The 23,570-nt window shown below is 37.0% G+C and overlaps 1 pseudogene; it reads left to right on the top strand.

Annotated features, from left to right (window-relative positions):
- Window positions 1-11,185: 11,185 nt before the first annotated feature.
- On the top strand, window positions 11,186-16,586 carry LOC143672010 (RB1-inducible coiled-coil protein 1 pseudogene; annotated as a pseudogene).
- Window positions 16,587-23,570: the final 6,984 nt, after the last annotated feature.

Raw genomic sequence — 23,570 nt, 5'->3', positions numbered from 1 at the left:
AAGTTTATTCTGTCTTAAAGCTGCATAATATTCCATCGTATGTATACACCACAGTTTGTTTAGCCACTCGTCTGTTGATGGACATTTTGGCTGTTTCCATCTCTTTGCAATTATAAATAATGCTGCTATAAATATTGGTGAGCAAGTGTCCGTTTGTGTCTTTGCCCTTAAGTCCTCTAAGTAGATACCTAGCAATGGTATTGCAGGGTCACATGGCAATTGTATATTCAGTTTTTTGAGGAACCGCCAAACTGCCTTCCACAGTGGTTGCACTGTTTGACATTTCCACCAACAGTGAATAAGTGTGCCTCTTTCTCCACATCCTCTCCAGCACTTGTCATTTTCTGTTTTGTTGATAATGGCCATTCTGGTGGGTGTGAGATGATATCTCATTGTGGTTTTGATTTGCATTTTTCTAATGGCCAGGTACGTTGAGCATCTCTTCATGTGCCTTTTGGCCATTTGTATTTCCTCTTATGAGAAGTGTCTGTTCAAGTCTTTTTCCCATTTTGTAATTGGATTGGCTCTTTTTGTTGTTGAGTTGAACAATGTCTTTATAAATTCTGGATACTAGACCTTTATCTGATAGGTCATTTCCAAATATTGTGTCCCATTGTGTAAGCTGTCTTTTTTACTTTCTTGATGAAGTTCTTTGATGTGCAAACGTGTTTAATTTTGAGCAGCTCCCATTTATTTCTTTCTTTCTTCAGTGCTCTTGCTTTAGGTGTAAGGTCCATAAAACTGCCTCCAATTATAAGATTTATAAGATTTCTCCCTACATTTTCCTCTAACTGTTTTATGGTCTTAAAGCTAATGTTTAGATCTTTGATCCATTTTGAGTTAACTTTTGTATAGGGTGTGAGATACGGGTCCTCTTTCATTCTTTTGCATATGGATATCCAGTTCTCTAGGCACCATTTATTGAAGAGACTGTTCTCTCCCAAATGAGTTGGTTTGACTGCCTTATCAAAGATCAAATGTCCGTATATGAGAGGGTCTGTATCTGAGGACTCTATTCAATTCCATTGTCAATATATCTATCTTTATGCCAGTACCATGCTGTTTTGACCACTGCGGCTTCATAATATGCCTTAAAGTCAGGCAGCATGAGACCTCCAGCTTCGTTTTTTTCCCTCAAGATACTTTTAGCAATTGGGGGCGCCCTGCCCTTCCAGATAAATTTGCTTGTTGGTTTTTCTATTTCTGAAAAATAAGTTGTTGGGATTTTGATTGGTATTGCATTAAATCTGCAAATCAATTTAGGTAGAATTGACATCTTAACTATATTTAGTCTTCCAATTCATGAACATGGTATGCTCTTCCATCTATTTAGGTCTTCTGTGATTTCTTTTAACAGTTTCTTGTAGTTTTCTTTATATAGGTTTTTTGTCTCTTTAGTTAAATTTATTCCTAGGTATTTTATTCTTTTAGTTGCAATTGTAAATGGAATTCATTTCCTGATTTCCCCCTCAGATTGTAAATTACTAGTGTATAGAAAACACTACAGATTTTTGAATGTTGATCTTGTAACCTGCCACTTTGTTGTACTCGTTTATTATCTCTAGTAGTTTTGCTGTGGATTTTTCAGGGTTTTTGACGTATAGTATCATATCATCTGCAAACAGTGAGAGTTTTAATTCTTCCTTTCCAATTTTGATGCCTTGTATTTCTTTTTCTTCTCTAATTGCTCTGGCTAGAACTTCCAAAACAATGTTGAAAAACAGTGGTGATAGTCGACATCCTTGTCTTGTTCCTCATCTTAGGGGGAAAGTTTTCAGTTTTTCCCCATTGAGGATGATATTAGCTGTGGATTTTTCATATATTCCCTTTACCATTTTAAGGAAGTTCCCTTGTATTCCTATCCTGTGAAGTGCTTTCAACAGGAAAGGATGTTGAATCTTGTCAAATGCCTGCTCTGCATCAATTGAGATGATCATGTGATTTTTCTGCTTTGATTTGTTGATATGGTGTATTACATTAATTGATTTTCTTATGTTGAACCATCCTTGCACACCTGGGATGAATCCTACTTGGTCATGATGTATAATTCTTTTAATGTGTTGCTGGATTCGATTTGCTAGAATTTTGTTGAGGATTTTTGCATCTATATTCATTAGAGAGATTGGTCTGTAGTTTCCTTTTTTTGTAATATCTTTGCCTGGTTTTGGTATGACGGTGATATTGGCTTCATAGAATGAATTAGGTAGCTTTCACTTCATTTCAACTTTTTTGAAGAGTTTGAGGAGAGCTGGTACTAATTCTTTCTGGAATGTTTGGTAGAATTCACATGGGAAGCCGTCTGGTCTTGGACTTTTGTTTTTGGGAAGCTTTTGAATGACTGATTCAATTTCTTTACTTGTGATTGGTTTGTTGAGGTCATATATTTCTTCTTGAGTCAAAGTTGATTGTTCATGCCTTTCTAGGAGGTTGTCCATTTCATCTACATTGTTGTATTTATTAGCATAAAGTTGTTCATAGTATCCTGTTATTACCTCCTTTATTTCTGTGATGTCAGTGGTTTTGTCTCCTCTTCCATTTCTGATCTTATTTATTTGCATCCTTTCTCTTCTTCTTTTTGTCAATCTTGCTAAGGGCCCATCAATCTTATTGATTTTCTCATAGAACCAACTTCTGGTTTTACTGATTTTCTCAATTGTTTTCATGTTCTCAATTTCATTTATTTCTGCTCTAATCTTTGTTATTTCTTTCCTTTTGCTTGCTTTGGAATTAGTTTGCTGTTCTTTCTCCAGTTCTTCCAAGTGGACAGTTAATTCCTGAATTTTTGCCTTTTCTTCTTTTTTTCATATAGGCATTTAAGGCAATAAATTTCCCTCTTAGCACTGCCTTTGCTTCATCCCATAAGTTTTGATATGTTGTGTTTTCATTTTCATTCACCTTGAGATATTTACCGATTTCTCTTGTAATTTCTTCCTTGACCCACTGGTTGTTTAAGAGTGTGTTGTTTAGCCTCCACATATTTGTGAATTTTCAGGCAGTCTGCCTCTTACTGATTTCCAACTTCATTCCTTTATGATCTGAGAAAATGTTTTGTATGATTTCAATGTTTTTAAATTTGTTGAGACTTGCTTTGTGACCCAGCATATGGTCAGTCTTTGAGAATGATCCATGAGCACTTGAGAAAAAGGTGTATCTTGCTGTTGTGGGGTGTAATGTCCTATAAATGTCTGTTAAGTCTATCTCATTTATTGCAATATTCAAATTCTCTGTTTATTTATTGATCCTCTGTCTAGATGTTCTATCTATTGATGAGAATGGGGAATTGAAGTCTCCAACTATTATGGTAGATGTGTCTATTTTCCTTTTCAGTGTTTGCAGTATTTGCCTCACGTATTTTGGGGCATTCTGATTCGGTGCATAAATATTTATGATTGTTATGTCTTCTTGTTTAATTTTTCCTTTTATTAGTACATAGTATCCTTCTTTGTCTCTTTTAACTGTTTTACATTTGAAATCTAATTTGTTGGATATTAGTATAACTACTCCTGCTCTTTTCTGGTTGTTATTTGCATGAAATATCTTTTCCCAACATTTCACTTTCAACCTATGCTTATCTTTGGGTCTAAGATGTGTTTCTGTAGACAACATATAGAAGGATCCTGTTTTTTAATACATTCTGCTGGTCTATGTCTTTTGATTGGGGAGTTCAAGCCATTAACATTTAGTGTTATTACTGTTTGGGTAGTACTTCTCTACCATTTTGCCTTTTGCATTTTATATGTCATATCTAATTTTCCTTCTTTCTACATTCTTCTCTACACCTATCTCTTCTGTCCTTTCATATCTGTCTCTAGTGCTCCCTTTAGTATTTCTTGTAGAGCTGGTATCTTGGTCACAAATTCTCTCAGTGACTTTTTGTCTGAAAATGTTTTGATTTCTCCCTCATTTTTGAATGACAATTTTGCTGGGTATAGAATTCTTGGTTGGCAGTTTTTCTCTTTTAGTGATTTAAATATATCATCCTACTGTCTTCTTGCCTCCGTGGTTTCTGCTGAGAAATCTACACATAGTCTTATTGGGTTTCCCTTGTATGTGATGGATTGCTTTTCTCTTGCTGCTTTCAAGATCCTGTCTTTCTCTTTGACCTCTGACATTCTGACTAGTAAGTTTCTTGGAGAATGTCTATTTGAATTTATTCTCTTTGGGGTGCACTGCATTTCTTGGATCTGTAATTTTAGGTCTTTCATAAGAGTTGGAAAATTTTCATTGATAAATTCTTCCATTAGTTTTTCTCCTCCTTTTCCCTTCTCTTCTACTTCCGGGACACCCACAACATGTATATTTGTGCACTTCATATTATCATTCAATTCCCTGAGTCCATGCTCATATTTTTCCATTCTTTTCCCTATAGTTTCTGTTTCTTTTTGGATTTCAGATGTTCCATCATCCAGTTCACTAATCCTAACCTCTGTCTCTTGAAATCTACCATTGTAGGTTTCCAATGTTTTTTCATCTCTTCTACTGTATCTTTCATTCCCATAAGTTCTGTGATTTGTTTTTTCAGACTTTCCATTTCTTCTTTTTGTTCATTCCTTGCCTTCTTCATATCCTCCCTCAATTCATTGATTTGGTTTTTTATGTGGTTTTCCAATTCTGTTTTTATATTCTGAATTAATTGTTTCAGCTCCTGTATCTCATTTGAACTATTGGTTTGTTCCTTTGACTGGGCCATATCTTCAATTTTCCTGGTGTGATTTGTTATTTTTTGCTGGCGTCTAGACATTTAATTACCTTAATTAGTGTATTCTGGAGATTGCTTTCACTTATTTTACCTAGGGTTTTCTTGCCAGATGAGTTTGTTGTCTATCTTTTCTTTGACCTTCAGTTCAGCTTTTTCTGGGCCTCTAGCTTAAGTTTTGTTTAACAGAGGGTAATTTTTCATTTCTTGTTTTCTTGTTTCTTGTCCTGCTTGTAAGGTGCCTTTTCCCTCCCCACCCTTAGGAGGGTCTACATAGGTATAACAGACTCAAGCTGGGCTTTCCCAGACTAAACTGGCTTCCTATCAATGTGAAGGAGTCACCTGTGTCAATTTTCCCTGAGGGTGAGACCCAGCAAGTTGAAAGACTTTCCTGTGAGGTCTCTGGTCTCTGTTTTTCTTATCCTGCCCAGTATGTGGTGCTTGTCTGTCTGCAGGTCCCACCAGCAAAAGATGTTGTGGCTCCTTTAACTTTGGAAGGCTCTCCCTGCTGAGGGTGTGGTGGAGACAGAGGAGAGGTTGTAGGCTGGTTTTAATGGCTTCAAATTTCCAAGCCCTGTGGTCTGAATTGCTTGATGGAGGGATTACATCTGAGTTGGGCTTCACCTCCATTTTGTCCCCTTTCCTCTTTTTTGGTTAGCCCAATAAGTGACCTCTGCTTTGACCAGTTTTGCCTGAGCTGGGGGCCTATTTTTAATAGTCAGAATTTGTTTATTACTGCCACAATTGATTTTTGGTTGAACTCAGTCCCTGCTACTGTTAGGGTGTCTTTCCTTTCCTTCCGGGAAGCTGCCTGTGCGGGAGGGGTGCCGGGCACTGGCCACAGCAGCTTGGGGAACTCACGGTTCCGGAGACTTGCAGCTGGTCCAGCTGGTCCAGACTGGGGTGCACTGTTTGTCCAGGTACTATCGTGGCTCCAGGAGGTGTTCTGTACTGTTTATGATTATTTAGTAGTTGTTCTCTTTGATCGATTTAAGTTAATTTCTGTATAGAAATAAACTTAAATTTATTTTATAGAATAAACTATGAATATCCAGTTTACCCAGACCCATTATTGTAAAGAAAATTCTGTACTGGTTCAATGGATTTGGGGGGCTTGTTGAAGGTCAATTGGCCATAAATCTCGAAATATATTTCTGAACTCTCAATTTGAATCCATTGCTCAATATGTAATTCTTTGTGCCAGTACCATGCTGCTTTTACAACTGTGGCTTTATGATAAGCTTTAAAGTTTTCAGGAAGTGTAAGTCTACCCTCTTCATTTCTTTTTAAGGTGTTTATGGATATTTGAGGGCTTTTTCCTTTCCAAATAAATTTGGTAACTAGCTTATCCAAGTCTTCAAAGTAGGTTGTTGGAATTTTGATTTGTATTGCATTGAAGTGTAGGTCACTTTGTGTAGAATTGACATCTTAACAACGTTTATTCTTCTTTTCCATGAACACGGAATGTCCTTCCACCTATTCAGATCTTTGTTTCTTTTAGCAATATTTTGTAGTTTTCTGTGTAGAGGTCTTTACATCCCTGGTTAATTTTATTCCTAAATACTTGATTCTTTTAGCTGCTATAGCGAATGATTTTTTTTTCTTAATTGCCTCCTCAGTTAGGTCATTACATGTGTATAGAAACATTGCTGATTTTTGTACTTTGATATTGTATCCTGCTACATTGCTGAATTTGTTTCTTGATCAAGTAACTTTGTTATAGATTTCTCAGCATAATCCAGATATAGGGTAATGTCATCAGAAAGTAATGAAGTTTTACTTCTTGCTTTCTGATTTGGATGTATTTTCTTTCTTTTTCTTGCATAACTGCTCTAGCTAGGACTTCTAGGACAATGTTGTATAAGAATCATGAAAACCTGTCGTGATCCCAATCTTAGGGAGAAGTTTTCAGTCTCTCAACAATGAGTATGATGTGGGCTATGAGTATTTCATATATACCCTTGACCATCTAGAGGAAGTTTCCTTCAATTCTTACCGTTTTTATCAAAAAAGGATGCAGAATTTTGTTGAATGGAGATAATCGTGCAATTTTTCCCTTTTGATTTGTTAATGTGTTGTATTACATTGATTGATTTTTTTGTATGTTGAACCACCCTTGGACACCTGGTATAACTCCACTTGGTCGTGGTGTATAACTTTTTTAATGTGTCACTGCATTTGATTTTCAAGTATTTTATTGACAATTTTTGCATCTATATTCATTATGGAGATTGCCCTGTAGTGTTCCTTTCTTGTAACATCTTTATCTGGTTTTGGTATTAGAGTTATGCTAGCTTCATAAAATGAGGTAAATACTGTTTTTTTTCCCTTAATTTTTTGAGGAGTTTGAGCAGGAATGGTGTTAGTTATTTTTGGAATATTTGGTAAAATTCCCCTGTGAATTTATCTGGTCCTAAACTTTTCTTTGTAGGAAGGTTTGATGACTGATAGAATCTCTTTACTTGTGTTTTGTTGAGGTCTTCTATTTCTTCTGGAGTCAGTATAGGTTGCTCCTATGTTTCTAAGAAATTGTCCATTTCATCCAACTTCTCTAGCTTGTTGGCATATAGTTGTTCATATTATCCTCATGATTTTCTTTTGTTTCTTCAGGATCCATGTTAATGACCATTCTCTCATTTCTGATTTTATTTATTTGAGCCCTCTATTCTTTTATTTTTTTCTTTGTCAGCCTAATGGTCCATCAATTTTATTGATTTTCCTTTTGGTTTTATTGATTCTCTCTACTTTTTTTCTTTTTCCAGTTCATTTATTTCTGATTCAGTCTTTGTCATTTTCTTCTTCTATTTTCTTTGGGGTTCATTTGCCTTTCTTTCTCTCATTCCTCCAGGTGGGTTGTTAATTCCTCAATTTTTACTATTTCTTCTTTTTTCATATATACATTTAGGGCAATAAATCTCCTTCTCAGCACTGCCTTTGTTGCATCCCATACATTTTCATTCATCTCCAGGTATTTACTGTTTTTCCTAGCAATTTCTTCTTTGACCCACTGGTTGTTTAAGAGGGGGTTATTTAATCTCCATATATTTGTGAAAGTTCTCATTCTTTGGTGGTTATTGACTTCCACATTCATCCCGTTGTGGTCAGAGTAAGTGCTTTGAATAATTTCAATCTTTTTAAATGTGTTAAAAAACATTTTTAAATGTTTTTGCCCCAGCATATGATCTATCCAGAGAATGTTCCATTGCACACTAGATAAATATCCTGGTGTTTTGGGGGTGTAATGATCTTTATGTCTAATTCATTTATCACATGATTTATGTTTTCTATTTCCTTATTGATCTTATGTCTGCTTGCTTTATCTATAGAGAAGAGTGGTGTATTGAAGTCTCCCATTATTATTGTTGAAACATTTATTGCTCCCTTCAGTTTTGCCAATGTTTGCCTCATGTACTTTGGAGCTACTTGTTTTAGAGCATAAGCATTTCTATTTCTTATTTCTTCTTAGAAAATTTTATATTTTTAAAATACATAGTGTCCCTCCTTTTCTCTTTGACATCTTTGATTTAAAGTTTATTTTGTCTGATATTAGTATAGTTAAGTTATTCCTGCTTTCTTTTGATTATAGCTTGCATGGAATATCTTTTTCTATCCTGTCACTTTCAATCTATTTGTAGCATTGGGTCTTGTAAATAGCATATGGATTGATTGTATTTTTAAATCCATTTGCCAATCTGTATCTTTTAATTGGGGAGTTTCATTCATTAACATTCAAAGTTATTACTGAAAAGGCAGTTCTTGGATCTACTGTCTTATCTTTTGTTTTTTATTTGTCAGATCTATTTTTTTGCTTTGTCTTTTTATACTTCAAGTTAATCTCACTTATTCTCTCCAATTCCATGCCCTGCTCCAGGCCTTCTGTCCTGTTTTTTATATATTTTTTTTGGTTGACAGAACTCCCTTTAGTGTTTCTTGCAGGGCAGGTCTCTTGTTAACAAATTCTCTCAGCAAACTTTTATCTCTCCCTCAGTTTTTTTAATTTTTTAATTTTTTTAAACATAGCAACATACAAACATGAACATTCTTACCATATGATCATTTCATCTTGGTATATAAACCATAACTCACAATGTCATCACATAGTTGTGTATTCATCACCACAATCACCACTAAGAACATTTGAATCAATCCAGAAAAGGAAATAAAAAGAAAAAAATTATACATAACATACTCCCCCAACGATCACCAGCATTTCAAGCTACTAAATTTATTGTAACATTCGTTCCCTTGTTATTTATTTATTTTGAATCCATATGTTTTACCCATCTGTTGATAAGGTAGATAAAAGGAACATCAGACACAAGGTTTTCACAATCACACAGTCACATTGTGAAAGTTATATCATTATACAATCATCTTCAAGAAACATGGCTACTGGAACACAGCCCTACATTTTCAGGTAGTTCCCTCCAGCCTCTCCATTACACCTTAAATAAAAAGGTGATATATATATAGTGTGTAAGAATAACCTCCAGGATAACCTCTCAAGTCTTTTTGGAATCTTTCAGCCATTGACACTTTATTTTGTGTCATTTCACTCTTCCTCTTTTAGTCAAAATGATTTTCTCAATCCCTTGATTCTGAATCCCAGGTCATTCTAGGATTTCTGCCCACATTGCCAGGAAGGTCCACATTCCTGGGGTCATGTCCCATGTAGAGAGGGACAGGGCAGTGAGTTTGCTTGTCATGTTGGCTGAGAGAGAGTGGCTGCATCTGAACAACAAAAGAGGTTCTCTAGGGGTAACTCTTAGGCCTAATTTTAAGTAGGCTTAGTTTATCCTTTGTGAGGTTAAGTTTCATATGAACAAACCCCAAGATTGAGGGCTTGCTTTGATTGTCCCTACTGCTTGTGAGAGTATCAGGAAATCTCCACTTGGAGACGTTGAATTTTCCCCCATTCTTGCCATCCCCCCAAGGGAATTTTGCACATACTTTTTTATTCACTGTTCAAATCATTCTGGGATTTATCAGGGCATCACTCTGGGCAAACTTGCAAAATCTCATGCCCTTCTCAAGGTTCCATGTATTTATGGTGTTCAATTAAGCTGTCCACATAAGTTATATTAGGAAATGCACTAGTCTAAATATAAATTTTGTACCAAATAAACATTTTTTGCTTTAGTTCTCACTCACGTTGGGAGTACAACTTTGCTGGATAAAGAATTCTTGATTGGCAATTTTTCGCTTTCAGAATCTTAAATATATCATACCACTGCCTTTTCACTTCCATGGTGCCCATTGGGCAGTCTGAGCTTAGTCTTATGTGGCTTCCCTTGGATGCAAACTGCTTTTCTCTTGCTGCTTTTAGGACTTTCTGCTTCTTTTCAACATTTCAGAGTCTGATTAGTATGTGTTTTGGAGTGGGTGTTCATTGGGTTTCTTTGATTTGCATACTTATGTCTTTTATAAGGGTTGGAAATTTTTCCTTAGTTATTTCCTCAAATAATCTTTTGAGGCTTTTGTGTTCTCTTCTCCTTCTGAGACAACAATGGTTCTTATATTTATGTGCTTTGTGTTGTCTATTTCTTTGAGATCCAATTCAAATTTTTCCATCATTTTCATCCTTTTGTCCTTTTGTGCACTCAAATTCAGTTGTTCTGTCCTCTAGTTCACTTATTCTTTATTTTGCCTCTTCAAATTTGCTGTTGTGTGTCTCCTATATATTTTTAATTTGATCTATGGTATCTTTCATTTCCATAAGACCTGCTATTTTTCTATTTTTTCTTTCAAATTCTTCTTTAAGCTCTTCTAGTGGCCTCTTGATGTCCTTTACATCTTTAATCAATACATTGAAGTCATTTGATTTGTATAAACATCTTTGATTAGTTATTCCAAATTCTGTGTCTTCTCTGGCATGTTAATTTCATTATTTAGCTTGGCCATACCTTCTTTCTCCTTTATATGTTTATATGATTTTGTTTGTTGATTTCTTCACATTTGATTATCTTAGTAAGTTTATTTTGAAAGTGGTTTTCCCTTGCTCATATAATATTTTATCTTTTCTTCTGTTTGTGTTGAATGCTTCCTTTGGCTTTGGTTGTCACAAATTCCCCACCAAACCAAGGCTGGGACCTCATGCAGGAGATACAATTCAAATTAAAAATCTGTTAAAAGCTAGGGAGAGAACAAAGTAAATGAGCAGCATTCTTGGTCCTAGATCCTCTGTGTTGCCTGGTTCTCTACTGCCCAGCCCCTCAACTCTGAGGACCCCACCCTTAGCCCTTGGCCTGGAGCTGAAGGGCCTGGCTGCATCCCTGCAAGGCCAAGCCCATCCTTCCTGCCCAGCATTCCAAGTTGGTAACAGATGCTGTTGTTATGTCAGTTAGAGCCACTGAATGGGCAGTTGTTAGCTGCTGCCAAGGACCAGGCAGCAGCATAAGATGGTGTTGGGGGTCTGGGGTTGTGCTGCTACCATCGGCAGTGGAGGAAGCATTGCCAGTAACTGTATTACCATGTGAAAGAGAAGTCATCATGAAACTATATGTATTTCTGGTCAACACTCAACTATCCTGACATTCAACACTGAAATTACAGTGCAAACTGTGGCAGACCTTAAGCATGCCTTTCAAAGAAAATACAAGTTGCTACCCTTACCAGGTGGTGGTGTTCAATGGCAGGGAGTGCATAGCTGCTGATTGGAGAGTGTTTACCTGCAGCACAAGGAGAAACACAGATCCAATATTTCATTTTAATAAAGAAATGATTTTATGTGATTGTCCACCTGCCATTACTAAAATTACCTTTTCTACAGAAAATGATGTGGAAATAAAAGTTGAAGAGTCTTTATGATGTCTGCAGTTTTTCACACTGTAGCTACAAAGACACAACTTGTAGTGGAAATATATGAAGTTGCCTGGAAACTTTGCTCATTTTGTGAAGGTCTGGCCCATGATGAACATCTTCAACACCAAGTCTGGGCTGTTATCATGGCCAATTTGAATGGCTATTCAGATTCATACCAAAAGCTACTTTTCAAGGTTGAAAGTATTTTTTCAATTTATCTGCATTTGATAGAAGATACCAAGTTAAAACTAATTCATTTTGGAACTGTGGTTTCAGTAAATGACCAAGATTCTGCTGTTGGAGTGCCTAACCACTCGTAGTTACAGGGAATGTTTGGTAAGACTGGATTCTTCACCATGAAGGTTAAAAGACTGAAAGAAAAGATCCACTGAACTGGTGCTCTCTCCGATATGCCTAGAACAACTAGCAAGTCATTGTTATCCTCATTTCAAAAGTCAGTGGAAAATATAACCTCAGGTACCACTGATGCTGAAAGTGGCAAAGAAATAATGGAATCTTATCAAAGTACTGTCCAGCATGATGGAATTTCAGTAGATGCTAAAGAGGGTGATCTGCCTTTTTTCAATGTTTCTTTGTTAGACTGGATAAATGTTCAAGACAGATTTAATGGTGTGGAATCTGTGGTCAGGAAATGCTTTGATTTTATGAACTGGCTTCATCCAAGGATTATTTCACCATTTCTGACAGAATGCCATCAAATGATTGCCAAACTTTGATAATCAGAATATGAAAGCCATTAAAAGGCTTGACGATAGGCTTTACACCTTGGACTAGATGATTGCTAGCAGTAGCTGGCTTGTAGATGAACAAAAATAACTTGCTCAGAAAATTTTAGCTAATCAGATGAGAGCTGAAAAGTTTGAAGGTTGCATCTGTATTGCCTTATTTGTGCCTGAGTCTTGCAAATCAATTGATTATGTTGCAAAAATCATAAAAAACTCTTCGTAGTTAAATAAAAATGTACCACTGCCAAATAAGAACTAGCAATTAATTTACATGTCTCAGTGAAGTGGTGTTTCTTTGCAATGCTTCATGTTGATCAAGGTGAACAAAAATTGCAAGCTTTGCTCCATCATGTAATAAAGCTGTTAGAAAGAATCAAGATTGTTGAAGCACTTAGCATGGTTCCCCAGATGTACTGGTTAGCTGTTGTTGAGGTTGTAAGAAGAAAGGTACTCATAAAATGCTACAAGGAGTGGGAAGTTGCCTTTGTCAGTGATGGGGAGCAATTATATGAAGCTGAAAAGTCAAAGAAGGAATCATTTGGGAAATTACTTAGGAAGTCTTTTTTAAGACTTCTTCACTGATGACAGAAAGTACAACAAAGATTACAGCTACTACCTCATCAAGAACTTTTTTTGCACTCATTGTTGAGGATCCCTTATGTCCTGCAGATTGTCCCTTAGAAGAATTGTCTCCAGACAACATTGATACACATACATTTGATTTTGAAACTATTCCCCAACCAAACATCATACAGACTCTTCACCAAGGTTCTTTAGACTTGGCTTCATTAGCTGAAAGTTTTGAACCATATTTTATGTCTGCTGTGAATGAGTTTGTAATAGAAGAAAATTTATCATCTCCTAATCTAATAAGTGATCCACAAAGCCCAGAAATGATGGCAGTATCACTTTATTCATCAATTATCAGTGTAACAGATAGTAGATATATGAAGGATACAAATACATGTGGTAAGGAAGATTTAGGTTATCATACTTTTTTAAATTACAATTGGAAAAATGTAGTTTTTGCTCAAGACTCTCACTGCAGTATACAAACCAGCAAGGAAGACCTTTGCCACTTCATAATGTCTGTACAAAATGAACAATATGACTTCTCAACTGCTTTAAAATGTACAGTATTAGAAATAGGAAACTTTATTCAAGTCAAATTTTCTCTGAAAATAATGCTAAAAGAAAAACATGAAAAACAACTACAGTCTTTAAAAAGTGAATATTGTTATGTTTTTAAACGGTAGCTGACTGAAAAATCAAAGGAACCGAGTCCGAGTTTAAAAAAAGTTTATTGTCCCAAGGCAAGGTTCCCAGGTCCAGGTGCTCAGGGTGCGGGCCAAGGAAGTCGTGCCTTCCTGGGGGCGGTGGGGCTAGATATAGGCTAGCTAGTGGGGGTGCTGACGATGCCTACGGGGCCTCTTGTGGTAGGTTAGGAGTTTCACGCGCTTTAGGGCCAGGGGCATAGCTACGGGCCATGGCCGGGTGGCATAACTATGGGCCATGTGCAGTGGGCATAGCTATGGGCTGTGTGCAGTGAGGGTCTTTTGTTTGTCAGGCCAGGTCCTGATTGGCTGAGTTTGAAAAGCTGTATGCCCGGATATGCACTAGTTTTAGTTCGGGTGGGGGGCCTTCCAGCCAGAGGCTATGGGGCCAGGCCTTACAAGTATGAAGCTAAACTCAATGCACTAATGAAGGAGAGTGAAGAAAAACAAAGCAAAATTTAAAAAATGAAAGGAGATTTAGTAGGTTTTGAGGAGGTTTTACAAAACAGAGATAATGAATTTACCTTGGTTAAACATGAAAAAGAAGCTGCTGTCTGTTTGCAGAATGAAAAGGATCAGAAGTTGTTAAAGATGGAAAATATAATGAATACTCAGAATTATGAAATTAAATAACTGAAGCAATCATAAGAGATAGTGTTGGAAAACTGGAAGCAACTCCATGTAGAAAAGGGCGAGAGTTTACAATTATTGAGGGCAGAACTTGAATGCTTGGAGCAAAGCCATCTAAAAGAATTGGAAAGAACTCTGCAAGTCAGGCATACACAGGAGTTTGAGAAAGTTATGACAGATCACAACATTTCTTTGGAAAAATTGAAAAAGGAAAATCAACAAAGAATTGCTAAGATACAAAAGTCTCATGAGACAATTCTGCAGGAAAAAGAACAACAGCTGCAGAATTAAAACTCAAGGTTTTTTATTTGTATAACATGAGATGCAAGTTAGAGATTGAACTTGCCTTGAAGGACGCAAAGGCTGATGAAATAAAAATGTTTCTGGAAGAAAATAAAGCCCAGAAGAAAGAGACCTTAAAATTTCTCCTTGAACTAGAGACTGAAATTTTGAGATAAGTAAATTAAGCCAAAAGGCTCAGGATATTAATGAAAATTGTCAGGTGTGCTTAGAAGAGCTAAGACCTTTAATGACAATTGAAAAAGATTAGTGCATTTCAGAGTAAATTAGTAGACATGAAGAGGAAGCAGATACACTTAAAGCAGAATGAAACAAAGTGACCTCTTTGCATCATCAAGCATATGAATTAGAAAAGAAATTGAAAGAACAAGTAGTTGAATTACCAAGGAACTTAGACTCAGAACTGAAAACTTTTGAAAAACAAAAAGATGAAAAAATTGCCCAACAAGAGCAAAGTATGACACTATCATTCAGAAAATTGGGAAAGACAAAGAGTCATGAGTCAGGAACAAGTAGGGAAAGAGTTAATTCAGAACTTTAATGGTGAAAAAGAAGACACCATTCAGACTGCCCTAAAAGAATTAAAGTTGGAGAGAATCTGTTGAGAATGAGTTATTGGAAAAAGTTAAGCATTTTGAGAGCCAACTAATAAAATGTCTTGTCATTGAATATCCCAGAAATATTCTTTAAGTTTAGTTGCTGAACTTCAAGGAAAGCTTCAGGAAAAAAAGCTAAGTTTCTGGAACAACTTGAAAAACAAGAAAAAAGAAAGAATGAAAAAATCCAAAATGTACAACCATCTTTGATTGCTGAATAATAGACCAATTTTAACACTTTTAAGAAGACAGAAAATGGGAAAATAAAACACAGTAAATTACCTTAGTGATAAATTGAAAAGTACAATGCAGCAACAAGAAAAGAATAAAGATTTGATAGAGTCATTTTTTGAAGATTGAGCTCGTTTGCTTGATGAAAAGAAAAACTTGAAGTCAGTAAGCTGCTGTACTGGTTTAAATCTGTTGTGTACTCCAGAAAAGCCAAGTTCTTTAACCCTCATTCAATATTGCGAGGTTGGAGCATTTGATTGTTTCCATGGAGATGTGACTCATCCAACTGTGGGTGGTAATTTTTGATTAGATGGTTTCTACAGAGATGTGTTTCCCCCCATTCAAGGTAGAATTGCTTACTGGAGCTCTTTAAGAGGGAACCATTTTGGAAAGAGCCATGAAAGCCTTGAGAGCCATCAGAGCCAACACAGGTAACAGAATGGAGAGAGCCTTGGGGAAGCTATTGAAGAGAAAGCTAGTAGATCTCACCTTGTGCCTTTCCAGCTGAGAGAGAAACCCTGAACATCCTCAGCCTCCTTGAACCAAGGTACCTTTCCCTGGATGCCTTACATTGGACATTTTTATAGCCTACTCTAATTTGGACATTTTCATGGCCTTAGAACTGTAAACTAGCAACTTAATAAATTCCTCCTTTTTAAAAGCTGTTCCACTTCTGGTATATTGCATTCCAGCATCTTGCAAACTAAAACAGTTGTGTGCTAGCAGTCTGGCTCCTTCACTGTATGTAGATGTACTCCAAAACTTTATGGAGTTTGTGCACCTGAATTCTAAGGGGAAGCAGAGAAATATGGCATGGAAGCAGTAGATGAAGGAGGATTGAATTCAGCAATGAAGACAAGCATGATGTCTGAACAAGAAAACATTCATACGTTATCTGAAAAAAAACAGAGGTTAATGCTGTTAAAATGAACACTGCAATTGAAAGAAGAAAAGGAGCAATTAAAGATTTATGTCTTAGAGCATGTCTTCAGTATCTTCAAGGCCTTCTGAAAAAATAGCTATTAGAGATTTTCAGGTGGGAGATTTGATACACATCATCCCGGATGAATGCCATGACAGCTACGTATTATTTACCTTTTGTCCAACCTTATATTGTCTATATTCAGAGTCTCTGTCTGTCCTGGATTTCAAACCAAGTGAGTGTGCTTCAGGTGCATCTAAAAGATGCTGGGAACTTGGAAAAGTAGTGGGAAAGGAATACTATCAAGCTAAAAAGGCACAAACAGATTTAAAGTTCCTTTGGGGACAAAATTTTAGAGTGAAAGCTGTGTCATGGAATGAGAAAATGTAATTTACAGAAGAAACAAATACATCCAGTAACATTTTTCTGAATTGTCCTACAGTACTCATTTACCACTCCAAAAATGGCAGGCCATCTTGTAATAGAAAAGTCAACATGGCAATATACTTCATTGGGTCCAACATTTACTTTTTAACTGGCTACATTTTAGGAACAATAAATTAATCAAAACCTTTAGGTGAATTAAAATCATTTTGTTTCTACCAAGATGACTCTAGAAATGCAGAACAATCTAGTTCATTTTCTCAAAGGGTATCCCTTCTTCATTGTGGCTTATAATCAGCCACGTTAATTGCCTGTGAAATATACATTCACTTGATCATAGATGTTAAATGGTAGTTATTATTGCCAACATTTGTCCTTTCATGAAATCAGTATCAGAATAATTGCACCCTTTAACTCATTCTTTATAAAACATGTAAATTCTTCAAAACTATTTAAAGAGGAGTGTTATAGCATAAAGATAATCATAATTTTGAGTTTGTCTCTGTAAATTACTAAAACAAATCATTTCATTTAGTTTTTAAATGCCCTTTGATATTTCAAGAAAAAAAGAAAAAAAAAACTCTGTAATTAGATTGACTGATTTTAAGATCAGCCATAAGTAGTCAGCAATCTTCAAAAGCACCTTCAACATATTAGTCTCTCAATTCTAAAGTGTGGGAGAGTCTGTGCCTTTGACAGTTTCAAATGAAACACTCAAACTTTCCCAACACCTTTATTACTCTGTTTAGAATAATCATTTTGCAACTGCTGTGAAAGGCAGTTTGGCAGTTCCTCAAAAAGCTGAATATAGAATTGTCATATGACCCAGCAATACCATTGCTAGGTATCTACTCAGAGGACATAAGGGCAAAGACACAAATGGACATTTGCACACCAATGTTTATAGCAGCATTATTTACAATTGCAGAGAGATGGAAACAACCAAAATGTCCATCAACAGACAAGTGGCTAAACAAACTGTGGCATATACATACGGTGGAATATTATTCAGCTTTAAGACAGAATTAACTTATGAAGTATGTACCAACATTGATGGACCTTGAAAACATTATGCTGAGTGAGACTAGCCAAAAACAACACCACCTTCCCCCTGTCTAAATGGGACATGACTCCCAGGGGTGTGGACCTTCCTGGCAACGTGGGACAGAAATCCTTAAATGAGCTGAGACTCAGCATCAAGGGATTGAGAAAAAACCTAGAATGAGCTGAGACTTAGCATTAAGGGATTGAGAAAACCTTCTCAACCAAAAGAGGGAAGAGTGAAATGAGACAAGGTGTCAATGGCTGAGAGATTCCAAACAGAGTCGAAAGGTTGTCCTGGAGGTTATTTTTATGCATTAAGTAGATATCATCTTGTTATTCAAGATGTAATGGAGAGACTGGAGGGAACTGCCTGAAAATGTAGAACTGTGTTCCAGTAGCCATGTTTCTTGAGGATGATTGAATAATGATATATCTGTCACAATGTGACTGTGTGATTGTGAAAAGCTTGTGTCTGATTCTCCTTTTATCTACGTTGTCAACAACTGAGTAAAACATATGTAATAAAAATAAATAGTAGGCGGAACAAATGCTAAAATAAATTTAGTTTGAAATGCTAGTGATCAATGAAACTGAGGGGTAAGGGGTACGGTAGGTATAATCTTTTTTTTTTCTTTCCTGTGTTCATTTTATTTCTTTTTCTATTGTCTTTTTATTTCTTTTTCTGAATTAATGCAAATGTTCTAAGAAATGATGACTATGCAACTAAGTGATGATATTGTGAATTACTGATTATATATGTTGATGTTTTATTTGGTTTGTTAATTTTTTAATTAACAAATCAATTAAAAAAACAAAAACAAAAAATAAGGAATGGGGGAACAAATGTTAAGATAAATTTACTTTGAAATACTGGTGATAAATGAAAGTGAGGGGTAAGGGGTATGGTATGTATAATCTTTTTTTGTTATTGTTTTATTTCTTTTTCTGTTGTCTTTTTATTTCTTTTTCTAAATTGATGCAAATGTTCTAAGAAATGACGAATATGCAACTATGTGATGATATTGAGAATTACTGAATATATGTGTAGAATGGAATTGTATGTTAATGTTTTTGTTTGTTTGTTCTTAATTTTTTTAATTAATAAATAAATTTAAAAAAGAATAACCATTTTGATTTTATAATTCATGGTTGGCTTTCAGGAAAAAAGATATTTATGGTACATTAATATGGTACATAGAGGTCATTTAAATAAAATATTGTATTGTAAAAGACATGAAGAATTTTAAAATGATAAAGAGTCAAACCTACAAGGGTGTGTCATGGTCAGGTTTATGTGTCAGCTTGGCCAAGTGGTGGTACCTGTTTGGTTGGGCAAGTGCTGGCCTTTCTGTTCTGATGAGGACATTTCATAGAATTAAATCATGATCATGTCAGCTGCATCTACAGCTGATTCCATTTGTGATTGGCCAAAGGGGAGTGTATTCTGTAATGAGTCATGCTTAATCTAATCACTGGAAATCTTTTAAGGAGAATTCAGAAGAGACAGGCTCTCTTCTTCCTTTGGCTGGTGAGCCTCTCCTGTGGAGTCCGTCCAGAACTTCCATCAGAATTGTCAGCTTAACAACCTGCCCAGCACATTTTGGACTCTGCATTCCCTCACTCACGTGAGACACTTTTATAAATTTTATATTTGTGAGTGTTCCCTGTTGATTCTGTTTCTCTAGAGAAATCTAACTAATACATCTTGGTACCAGGAGTGGTTCTTAAGAAACAGAATCTTAAAAATGGGTTTTTATGAGTGGTTTTCTACTCTGGTGGGACCCAATGACACTAAGAACTCTGCTTCCCATAATCAGAATGACACTCCCAATCCATGGAGTGAGTTGGCAAAAGAGATAGTCAAAATATCACCATTCAACTCTCCTGATGCTTCACTTGTATGAAGACAGGCTCTGGGGGATAAGGTTTTTGACACCCTTACAGAGTTTTGTGGAAACAAGAGGTATAAGAGATGTTGGCTGGTTGTTGTTAGATACACTAGATACATTAAGGAGTGAAAGGGATGGGCTTAAGGCTTCAAACAAGAACCTTAGGTGCTGTCTGACAGACGTAGAAGCTTCTATGAGTTGTTAGAGTAGCAACTTTACAACATAAACTGAAATCTCAATGTTGAAAGGTGTCTGCTGTGAAAGTGAGGGCATTGATTGGAAAAGAGTGGGATAATGAAAAATGGGACAGTGACATATGGATTGATAATGATGTTGGCGGTGAAGTCAAAATCTCAGCTCATGCTGAGTCTTCTCTAGATAACCCTGTAATAGTCTGCTCTCAGGACATAACCACACCACCTCCAGTCTGCCTTGAGGAGTTGGCCACCCAACCTCCTCCTGAAGGAATTAGCCCTAGAGTGATTAATCCTGTTTCACCAGATGAAACTGCAAATGAAGGCCCTGAAGCAAATGGCTTGGAAGATATTTCTAATTCTTTTCACGACACACCCCCCATTTCTTCCAGATCTATAACTAGACTAAAGTCCCAACAGGCCCCTAAAGGTGAGATACAAAGTATCACACATAAGGAGGTACATTATACTCCAAAAACTGTTTGCATTTTCCAATTTATATAGACAGAAATTAGGGGAATATGTGTGGCAATGGATTTTAAGTGTGTGTGATAATGGTGGGAAGAATATAAGGCTGGATCAGGCTGAATTTATTGATATGGGCCCTCTAAGCAGAGGTTCTGTATTCAATGTTATAGCTTGAGGGGTTAGAAAAGGTATTAACAATTTGTTTGGATGATTGGTTGAAAAATGGATCAAAAGGTGGCCAACATAACCTGAGGTTGAAATGCCAGAACTGCCCTGGTATAATGTAAATGAGGGGATCCAGAAGCTTGGAGAGATTGGAATGGATTTATCATGCAAAGCCTGCTCTTACACCCCAGGAATGTCTGGAGGCTGCACCTTTTACCAGAACAGTGAGAAAGAAAAGCACCATCATCCCAGAAGAACTCTGAGGTTGCACTCCTCTGTAGGTCACATATTACTGTAGGAACCGCTGTCACTAAGCTGGAATCCTTAAACACAATGGGGATGACAGGATCCCGAGTTGGCAGAAGCCAGGTGGCAGCACTTAATCACCAAAGACCAGGTAGACGTGGCTATTATAATAGACAGTAAACTCAAAGCAGGCATCAAAATTATATGACTCACAGAGATTTGTGGCATTGGCTAGTAAATCATGGGATACCTAAAAATACAATAGATGGACAATCTACTAAATTCTTGTTCAAGCTGTATAAACAAAAGAGTTCTAGGTCAAGTGAACAGAAGTCTAACCTGAATTACAAAAACATAGAGTCATGACCCCTTAATCAATTTCCAGACTCGAAACTGTTTAGCAATCCAGAGCCCCTTGAATGAAAGGGAGGCCAAGTTCCTTTGGGGGATAACCCTGTTACCCTGCCACAAATTTATACTGTTAATCTTCCTCTAAGCCTTCCCCAAGGAGACCAAAACCCTTTTACCAGGGTAACTGTGCATTGGGGAAAAGGAAATGATCAGATATTTTGGGGATTATTAGACACTGGTTCAGAAGTGACATTAATTCCAGGGGACCCAAAATGTCACTCTGGTCCACCAGTCGGAGTGGAGACTTATGGGGGTTAGGTGATCAATGGAATTTTAGCTCAGGTCTGTCTCACAGTGGGTCCGGTGGGGGCCTGGACCCATTCTGTAGTTAGTTTCCCAGTTCCAGAATGTATAATTGGAATAGAAGTACTGAGCAACTGGCAGAATCCCTGCATTGGCTCTCTAACTCATGTAGTGAGGGCTATTATGGTGGGAAAGGCCAAGTGGAAGCCACTAGAACTGCCCCTACCTAGCAAAATAGTAAATCAAAAGCAATACCACATTCCTGGAAGGATTGCAGAGATTACTGCCACTCTTGAGGACTTGTAGGATTGTAGAGATTACTGCCACTCTTGAGGACTTGTAGGATTCACCACATCCCCATTCAACTCTCCTATTTGGACTATGCAAAAAACAGATGGGTCTTGGAGGGTGACAGTGGATTATTGTAAGCTCAACCAGGTGATAACTCCGATTGCAGCTGCTGTTGCAGATGTGGAATCATTGCTTGAGCAAATCAATGCATTCCCTGATACCTGGTATGCAGTTATTGATCTGGCAAATGTTTTTTTTGTCAATAGCTATTAGTAAGGACCAGTAGAAACAGTTTTCTTTCAGTTGGCAAGGTCAGCAATATACTTTGAAACTTAATCCAATCACCAGAAGCATTTTAAGAAGGATTCAAAAGAGACAGGCTCTCTTTCTGCTTCAGCTGGTGAGCCTCTCCTGTGGAGTTCAGCCAGACCTTCCATCAGAATCATCAGCTTCACAGCCTGCCCTGCAGATTTTGAACTCTGCATCCCTGTAGTCACATAAGACACTTTTATAAATTTTATGTTTGCTAGTGTTCCCTGTTAATTCTGTTTCTCTAGAGAACCCTAACTAATACAGGGTGTATGCCTTTTAAAGAAGGGTGCATTTTTAATAAATTTGAGTGACTGCTGAGAAGTGTGCAAAAGTTCTTCTGTAACATATCAAAGGGAAACTTGTTTGTTACAAAAAATATTCTTTAACTTTTAACTATATACTGTGTAACAAGGTAAAGCAGTGTTAAGTAGAATAGAACTGTGTAAGATCTTCAGAAAAGTTGCCATTTAACAAAGGAATTTAAATGAATTAGTTGAGTTGAATAAGATTTATTTTAGCTTTGTAAGAAAAAAATATTTGAATGTTTTTTTCAGAAAAATTTAATTTCTTCATAAAAATAAGATAAATATTTTTAAATATGTGTATCTAATAGTACACAAAATGGAATAAACATTATGTTGTATAGAAAACTAAATTTGACCACAGTTTAATGAATAAATGATTTTTTAAAAAGTTACAGAGAAAGGCAGTTTGCCAGAGTATGCTTTTTCTGTCTTCCCAGAAGATGATGCTCTTGAGCCACTTCTTCTGCTTAGGCTCCTCTCTCCAACTGTGTCATCTTGCTGGGAAGGATTGAGACCAGGTGTAAATCCAGTCAAGCCCTAGGGCCTCAGTGCTTTCTGAAAGTGGCCAACCCTGGGTATGTGGGTTGGGGAATAGGCAGTGTGCACCTCTGTGAAGAATCTGCTTGTGGGTATGATGGGTCTTGTGATTCCTAGGCTCCCACATGGAATGCTCTTTGACAATGGGTGTGAAGTTTTCAAATTCCCTTACCCATACCCAGTCCAGGAGTGCCTGATGGTGTGGTGTGGTGTGGCTCCCTTGTCCCTGCTTCTCTGCCCATGCACACTGTGAGTGCTCAGGACTTCCTGGAGAAAGAATAGAAGTTGTAGGACTCAGAGTGCCTCTTTTCTGGCCAGTTTTCAGGTTCTGCTCTGCATCTCCCTCCCCCTTAGAAGAGGGTCCCTCAGTCTCTAATTAAACTAGGTGCCCACAGCAGCCTGCCTCAGGGGTAAGGGGTAGCACTTTGTCCCAGAAGCAAGGACTCTGAACAAATGTAAAGAAAGACTACTGTTTTCTGGGTTCCCACACAGAAGCTCCTGGCTGCAGAGCCAAGAGGAATGTGGAAGCTGTTAAGCAAAGAATCATTAAAGTATTCCACAGAAGACAGTGAGTTAAAGCTTAACAGGCTCATGGAAAGAGCAAGAAGCAGATTGAGAGCAAAGGGAGAGAAGACAGGTGGGAGCCAGAAAAACTGGCTCCAACTCTCATTCTGACAGTTTGTGGTTTTAAAGGGAAAAATGCACCAAGAGGGGTGGGGGGGTTGATGTGCAGCTGCATGCATCACTGGGAGATTAGGCTGGTGCAGATCATGACTTCATGCTCATGGTTATCTTGTTTGGCTTTTGGCAGTTGGGGTGTTGACACATTCATGTTTATCTATCTTGCAGGGACATCAGGTCCTGTCAGAGAAGCTGCTGAGGGAG

This window comes from Tamandua tetradactyla, chromosome X, assembly GCF_023851605.1.
Source record: "Tamandua tetradactyla isolate mTamTet1 chromosome X, mTamTet1.pri, whole genome shotgun sequence".
Taxonomy (NCBI): domain Eukaryota; kingdom Metazoa; phylum Chordata; class Mammalia; order Pilosa; family Myrmecophagidae; genus Tamandua; species Tamandua tetradactyla.
Note: the sequence above shows the minus strand (reverse complement) of the source record. Positions and strands in the feature narration are given on the sequence as shown.